The sequence below is a fragment of the Anolis carolinensis genome, unplaced genomic scaffold (genome assembly GCF_035594765.1).
Source record: "Anolis carolinensis isolate JA03-04 unplaced genomic scaffold, rAnoCar3.1.pri scaffold_25, whole genome shotgun sequence".
Classification (NCBI taxonomy): domain Eukaryota; kingdom Metazoa; phylum Chordata; class Lepidosauria; order Squamata; family Dactyloidae; genus Anolis; species Anolis carolinensis.
The window spans coordinates 819,156-826,405 of NW_026943834.1; the positions used below are offsets into that span (position 1 = coordinate 819,156).

The 7,250-nt window shown below is 37.7% G+C and overlaps 1 long non-coding RNA gene across 1 annotated transcript; it reads left to right on the forward strand.

Moving 5' to 3' along the window:
• The first annotated feature begins 307 nt into the window (after nt 1-307).
• LOC134294847 (uncharacterized) lies at nt 308-5,970 on the forward strand. Its single transcript, XR_010001508.1, has 2 exons — nt 308-1,921; nt 5,105-5,970. It is a non-coding gene; the product is annotated as an uncharacterized LOC134294847 (long non-coding RNA).
• Nucleotides 5,971-7,250: the final 1,280 nt, after the last annotated feature.

Genomic DNA, 7,250 nt, shown 5'->3' on the forward strand with positions numbered 1-7,250 from the left:
CCGAAGCAGGTGCAGCCAGTTCTTGCTGGTAACAAACTGACTCAAATGTCTTCACTCTCTGTATGCCTGCTCCAAATCTGCATCTGGATTTATGCCTTTTTCTTTGTCTGAAGTAAGACTTCCTGGCTTTCTTTTGCATTATTTCACTAAGTGTACTGTACATTGTTTTGCTGAAGCAAATCAGTTTTCATTTACTTACCACAATGTCTTAAGGCTGTTCTCGAAAGACAAAACAGGACACATTTCCAGGTGCATCAGGTGCTCAGAAGATGATTTCTCCCTGGCTTCAGTCCCCCCCGTATTGCCACACTTCTAACAAAGTTCATTGATGAAACACCATGCATGACAGCTGGAAGTCTGTCTGCTTGATGGGCTCCATGGTACTTTGTCTATAAACTGTTTTAGAAGTGCGTGGAAAATAGGGCAGGGAGAGGGGTTCTTGCATATGATGAAGTCCTGAGTCTCAATCAGTACTGGGACATGTTAGATCCTTTAACCAAAATTATTATTTGTTGTTTGTCTTTCTGCTCAGGTTCAGAGTTCAGTCCAGCTTGCTCCTCACCTGGGAAATATAGCAGGCCTGATAGTCCTACAGAAGAGTAGCATAAGATAAGGTTCGGGACCTGCCTATCTTCGTGACTGCGTCGTCCCCTATGAACCTACCCGACCGCTGAGATCTTCTGGGGAGGCCCTTCTCTCACTTCCACCCTCCTCACAACTGCATTTGGTGGGGACGAGAGAGAGGGCCTTCTCGGCCGTGGCTCCCCGACTCTGGAACTCCCTCCCCAGGGAGATTAGGTTGGCTCCCTCTCTACCTTCCTTCAGGAAACAACTGAAGACTTGGATGTTTTGGCAGGCCTTTGGAGATACAGTCATTAATTAATCAGCCCCAGAGGGTTTTAAATAATCTATCCCATTTTTATTACGATTTTACCATTTATGTGTTTTAAATGCCATCTTTTATCCTGTATTTTTGTTTTAATTGATATATTGTATTGCTGTTTTATCTTTTTATAGTGTGATTTGTATTATGTTGCCTATGTTTTGTTCTATGTTGTTTGGCCCTCTGCCCCATGTAAGCTGCCCCGAGTCCCCGCGGGGAGATGGTGGCAGGGTATAAAGTTTTTATTATTATTATTATTATTATTATTATTATTATTATTATTATTATTATTATTATTATTATCCTGCCAAATTGAAGAGAAGTTTTAGTCCCCTTTGATATAATTGGGAATTGCCATTCCCCCAATTTTAGATCAAGTGGTTTATTGGCTTTTGGCAATGCATGAAGGAGCTTTTTTCTAGTTGCGTTTGTAAGTGAAATTTGTCCTATGAAACAAGCTCTTTTATTTCACTAATGTAACTATCTAATGAAAGACATTTCTTCTTAACAAGGTTTTCAACATTGCTTTTGTTGGAATGAATGCACTAATATGTAGTTATTTGTATTTGTACTCCTTGATACTGATTTTAACCAGGCCATTACATTTTATTGATGGATCATGATTATTTTATTTCTATTGTTATTTTTAAAATGGTTGGTGTGGTTCCTTTTAGGTTGAGAAAAATGGTTTATACAGGTGTGGATTCAGGAACTCAAAACTGCAAGTGGAGTTGTAGTGTCCTTCAATATAAAACCAAGCAATAAATTCTGCACTGACTATACTAGGTGACTTTTCTCCAATGGATTCTGCATATTGCCTAGCAATTATCAGATTTCAATAAAAGAAAAAAATCCAAAGAAAACAGATAAGTAAATAATTTTTAAAAATGAAGCCATTGTGAAGTTCTCTTTGTGAAATAATGATCAGTTCATCACCAAGGGCCTTCTCTCTGGTTTCTTTCAGAAATAAACTGAGCATTTTCTCTCAAACTCAAGAAAATTAAGGCTGGAGAGTGGAAAGAGAAAGCTGGAGGCAATGTAAGAAGCAGCTTTAATTAATTAACCCTGACTATAAATTAAGGAGTGACATTCTATCATGCCCTCCAGTGATAATGTGCCAAAATGCCACACTGCCTAGAGCTTTAACCAATGGTTTGGAGATTTTCCAAGGATATTTATAAACTATGGGTGATTGTTCTGCTTTTGCATAATTTGTCTGTACAAAATTTTTAAATAGCACAGCATCTGAGTATTTGAGAATTTTGTTAGTGAAATATCTTATAATGGCATTTACGCTGCATTTGGCTGGGAATAAGTGTTATATGAGAACTTGACAACATTAATGTTGCTAGGAAAATTAATTATGCCTACAGTAAAAAGCAAGGACACCCAAAGATTTCTCCTCAGGGGGAACTCCAGAGGAAATCCGGGGCAGGGAAGGACTAAATAGAAATGCAGACATCCTCAGGTGGTTCTGCACAGTTATACCAACTATTTGTGTAAAAATGTATGTTCTACAGATGGGGGAAATCTCCCAGTCTCACTCAAGATGAACTCATAAATTACATACATCTGGGGGTAATGGTGGTGAATAAATCTCACAAAACCGCATGAAATTGATGAAATTATCAAGGGAAGGTAGACACCCAAAAGCATGGAGGGAACTATCTGTGATGGATCTCTTGTATAGAGCCCTTTTCATATTACACACTTACGATTCCACTTTTATTATCATGACTATACCCTATGACATTCTGGAGTTTGCTGTTTGGTCTAGCACTAGAACTCTCTATCAGGGAAGGAAATAATTCCATTGTGACCTTCACTCTCCTGATAATTGGACCAATGTGTTAGCTTTCCCCTGCTCTAACCCATCATCTTTCAACCATTAATTATCATTATTTTCAGTAGAACATTCTTTTTGATTATTTGAAAATCTACTTCATGAGTCCTGTCAAAATCAGTTCTGAGAATCATAGAATTTCAAATTATAGATTTCAGAGGGATCATTGTGGCTATTAAAGGTGTGCGTTTTTCGTTTGTCCTCATAATTTGGATCAATTTGTCAAATTCATACTTACGAGGCAATATCCGATACGTGGCCATGGCTGGTGCCAAAAAATTAAGAATCAAAACTTACCCCATCCTTTTTTTCTTTTAGTCTTGGAAATCTTGGAAGGCCCCCAAAGTCAATTTCATATTCAGTGCAAGGAAGCAAAGCTGAAAGCAAAGCCAAAAAGGCTGCCTTAGTGCCTTGCCTTTCCCCTGTAAATTAATGAAGTCTCGCCATTAGGAGCAGGGAAAAGCGGGAGCAGTGTTTGTTGAGAACAGCATAGAACTCTAGGAAATGTAGTTTGGGAAGGGAGGAGCCCTGTGCCAGAGAATTCAAAAGGCCCTGCCCTAAACTACATTTCCCAGAATGCAGTGCACTGCTCAACATCAGAGAGATTTGCTTCTCCGTAGTCAGCCAGAGTTCCAATAAATTTAATATTCTACTCTAATTTTTGTTCCTGGGTTATAAATGAATTTCCTAATTTGATCTTTCATAAAAACATGGTGAAAGTTTATTAAACTGCAAATACCTTTTCTTTGCATGAGGGATATCATATTATAGCATATTTTGGTGTAGTATACTATCCAGTCCACCAGCTTAATATTGTCATCCACCCATTTAACAAAGTTTTTGGCTCAAAAACAAAGTTCCTGGAGTAGAAGTAGAAGGACTGCACAATTAAACAGGAAATAACACTTTCAAATTAGGAACACACTTTCTTTCTTCTTATTATTACAATTATTGCTATTATTATTATTATTATTATTATTATTATTATTATTATTATTATTATTATTATTATTTTATTATTCAGAGGCTGGATAGCCATCTGTCAGGGATGCTTTGATGGTTTCTACACTATGGTTTTTGTTCTTGGGTCATAAATGCCATTTCCTAATTGGTTCTATCATAAAAACATGGCAAAAGTTTATTAAACTGCAAAACCTTTGTCTTTGTACGAGGGGCATCGTGTTATAGCACATTTTGCTATCCAATCCACCAATTTGACAAAGTTTTTGGTGCAAAACCAAAGTTACTGGTGTAGTGCCACTACTTTCAAAGTAAGGAGTACAGAATTAAATAGGAAATAATACTTTCAAACTAGGAACCTATTATCTTTATAACTAAAAAATATTGTTTAGGAAAAAAAATGAAAATTCCCCAAGGTCTGTGAATAAGTGAAACATTATGAAATTTGGTGGGCTAAGAGTGGTAAATGTGTTCTACCTTTGTAGTGAGTTTCACCCCAATATCTGTAAAAATGAGGGAGAATGGAGCCCCTGAAGTGTCCCCAATGATTGTGCACAATTACTATAATGAAATAGTAACAAAATTTAATTACTCTAGTTATAGTAATGAATTTTTCACTGACTATACTGTATAAACACTTTAGAAATGAAATGCCAGTGCCTCCCAGTTTTGTAATGACTTTTGAACCATTTTTAATGGATAACACACATCTTAATGGCTATATATAGGAGAATCCCCTGCCATGTGGGAACACACAATAAAGTGTTGCCAAAGGCTTTTGTGGCTGGAATCACAGGGTTGCTTATTGTTTTTCAGGCTGTATGGCCATATTCCAGAAGTATGCTCTCCTGATGTTTTGCGCACATCTATGGCAGGCATCCTCAGAGATTGTGAGGCAAAATGTCAGGAGAGAATACTTCTGAAACATGGCCATACAGCCTGGAAAACACACAACAACACAATCGAGTGTTCTCAAAAGATGCCCATCTGATTTCTGCTTAAAGATTTACATAGATGGATAGCCCATAATTCTGGGAAATCATTTATTCATTGTTGAACAGCTCTTACTATAAGTTCTTCCTGACAGTTATGTGGATTCTACTTTCTTGTAATGTGAACATGGCTATGGAGACCCGAGGCTGAAGCGGTGTGGTCCCTTAGGGTTTTTCAGTAACGTGTAGAATTGGTGTTTCCTCTGATGGCACCACTGGTTCTTCAACATATGAGTCTGCTGGACTCTTGGGTTATGGCAATTTGTTGAATTTCTCAATGATCCTTTGCAGCCTTTCAGCTTTTTAAGCATTTTGTTCACTTTATTTGTTCATTCTCCGACAAGTCTGAAATGTGTCGAGCTTTGCTTTTCCCCTTGTTTTTTTTAAAACAAGAGTTAGAGTTCTATTTTCTTTCCTGTTTCAAAGGAGTCCTGTAGAAGGAAGATAAAACACTCGCCAAGTTGACATGCTTCAAATGAGGATGCTGTTTATGACTAATGGTCCAAAAGAAAATAACAGGAAGCAAGCAAAATCCCAAGCATTAGAGAACAGACTTTGCAAGATGCAGCCTGGAGCCCTGTTTTGTTTCTGGTTTTTCAAGGAATTGTACAATTAATAACAACACACACATGTCTTGTGATTTATTCCAAAATGGTTGTCATATTTTTTAATCTCTGTTGAAATGTCTGGATGCATTTATATGGTATCCTTCAAGAAGTGAAATAAAAGATGCCACAAGGCAAGGGGATGAAGGAAAAAAGATATTGAACTAACAAGAAAGTGTGTTTACAGATCTCAGCAGTCAACATTATACATAAAAAATAGCTACTACCAAAGAAGAGAACTAGATAATTTAGCATAGCATGTCCAGAATTTTCAGACAAGTTGTTAGTTCAGCTTGATTTTCTAGACACCCACTGTATATATATTGTCATGTTGTTTGCTTTATGTTTTTTTTAATTTTGCGGAAATTGCCCCACCCCCCTTTTAATACAGCTGCATGCCAAGTCAAGCTGTCCTTTAAGTATTACACCTGCTGTATAATTATCCCTCCCTGATAACTTGATATTGCTTTGCACCTTGGCCTGGATCTTTTGACCCAAATCAGGATTTTAATATTATTGTGTATATTGACTTTTATGACTGTTTTTAATCATGTTGAAGTTTTACTGCTCGGTTTAATGTTTTATCTGATTTGTACTGTCGTGTCTGGGCATGGCCCCATGTAAGCCGCCCCGAGTCCCTCCGGGGAGATGGGGCGGGATATAAGAATAAAATTATTATTATTATTACTACATCAACTCAAGTTGTGTTTCTTGGTCACTTCCTGGCAACTCAGACTCCATCTATTTAAATGCAAAGTTGAGATTTTTTGCCCTAAGATGTACAGGTATGAAACAAACCTTAACAAAAACACTTACATCATCACCAATTGAGCAATTGCAATGGATGTTAACTACAGTTGTGCCCAGATCGGCTTTAGAAAATGATCTTTGGTTTATTAGGCTTATTTGGACGTCCGTAATGGCAAGGACTCCACAGCCATGTTTTTTTTTTTTTTTGTCTGAAACAGACCACTCAGCTGCCAATTGTGGCTACTTTTGATTTCTTTTTGGGAACAGGCGGAGCGTGGTGAGGCTGCTGCGTGCTTGCACGGGTTTTCCTGTGAGCCCTGTCTGTTGAGCCAATCAGAACACAAGAAATCCATGCCATGTCTTACCCAAGCTAGGTCTATATAAACGGGATGAGCACCTCCATTGCTCAGTTGTGTCCTGGCTCTAGAGAACGGTGCTTTAGTCTGATTGCCTTGTCACTCGCAGTTTTAGCTTTTGGCTTGGTTTGGCTTCTAGCTTTGAATCTATTTTTATTATTTTCTTTCCCTTTTATTTTCTTGATTATTTAGTGGGACTGGGAGATGGAAAGTGCAGGTGGGTGGGTGCACATTTGGGGGCTTGGGAAAAAGCATCTCATGGGTGGGTGGGTGTGCTTTTCTTTAAAAATATTAGAGTGGCTCTGAGCCTTGATTCACCCACTTTGGTTTTTTCTCTCGTCTCCTCTTCTTATATTTTTTTCTCCTCCCTCCACTCCTTCAAAAAAAATACTTTTAAAAGATTATTATTATTATTATTATTAAGAATTCCAGCAAACAGCAAAGCCTCAGTCTCAGAAAAAACACCTATACCTACCTACATACCTACTAAGTACCTACCTACCAATACCAATACCTAATTTCTTTTCTTTGGAATCTCATCAAGTTCTCTCTGTTGTTTTATTTAATCCAAATATTTCTCTCTTTGTTCTTAATGTAATTACTACATTTCATTCAATTTGACTGGGGCTTAAAATAATATACATTTGGGTTGGCTTTTGTTAGTCTCAGAAAAACCACCTGCTACCAATACCTACCTCCCAATACCAATACCTAATTTCTTTCCTTTACAGTCTCATCAAGTTTTCTCTATTGTTTAATCATGTCCAGATAACACTGCCCATCACCTTTCCCAATGCTAGTTTTTGCAGGGGAAGGGGATGGCGCATCCTCTGTCTTGCTGTGAGGAAAAGATACCCGTAT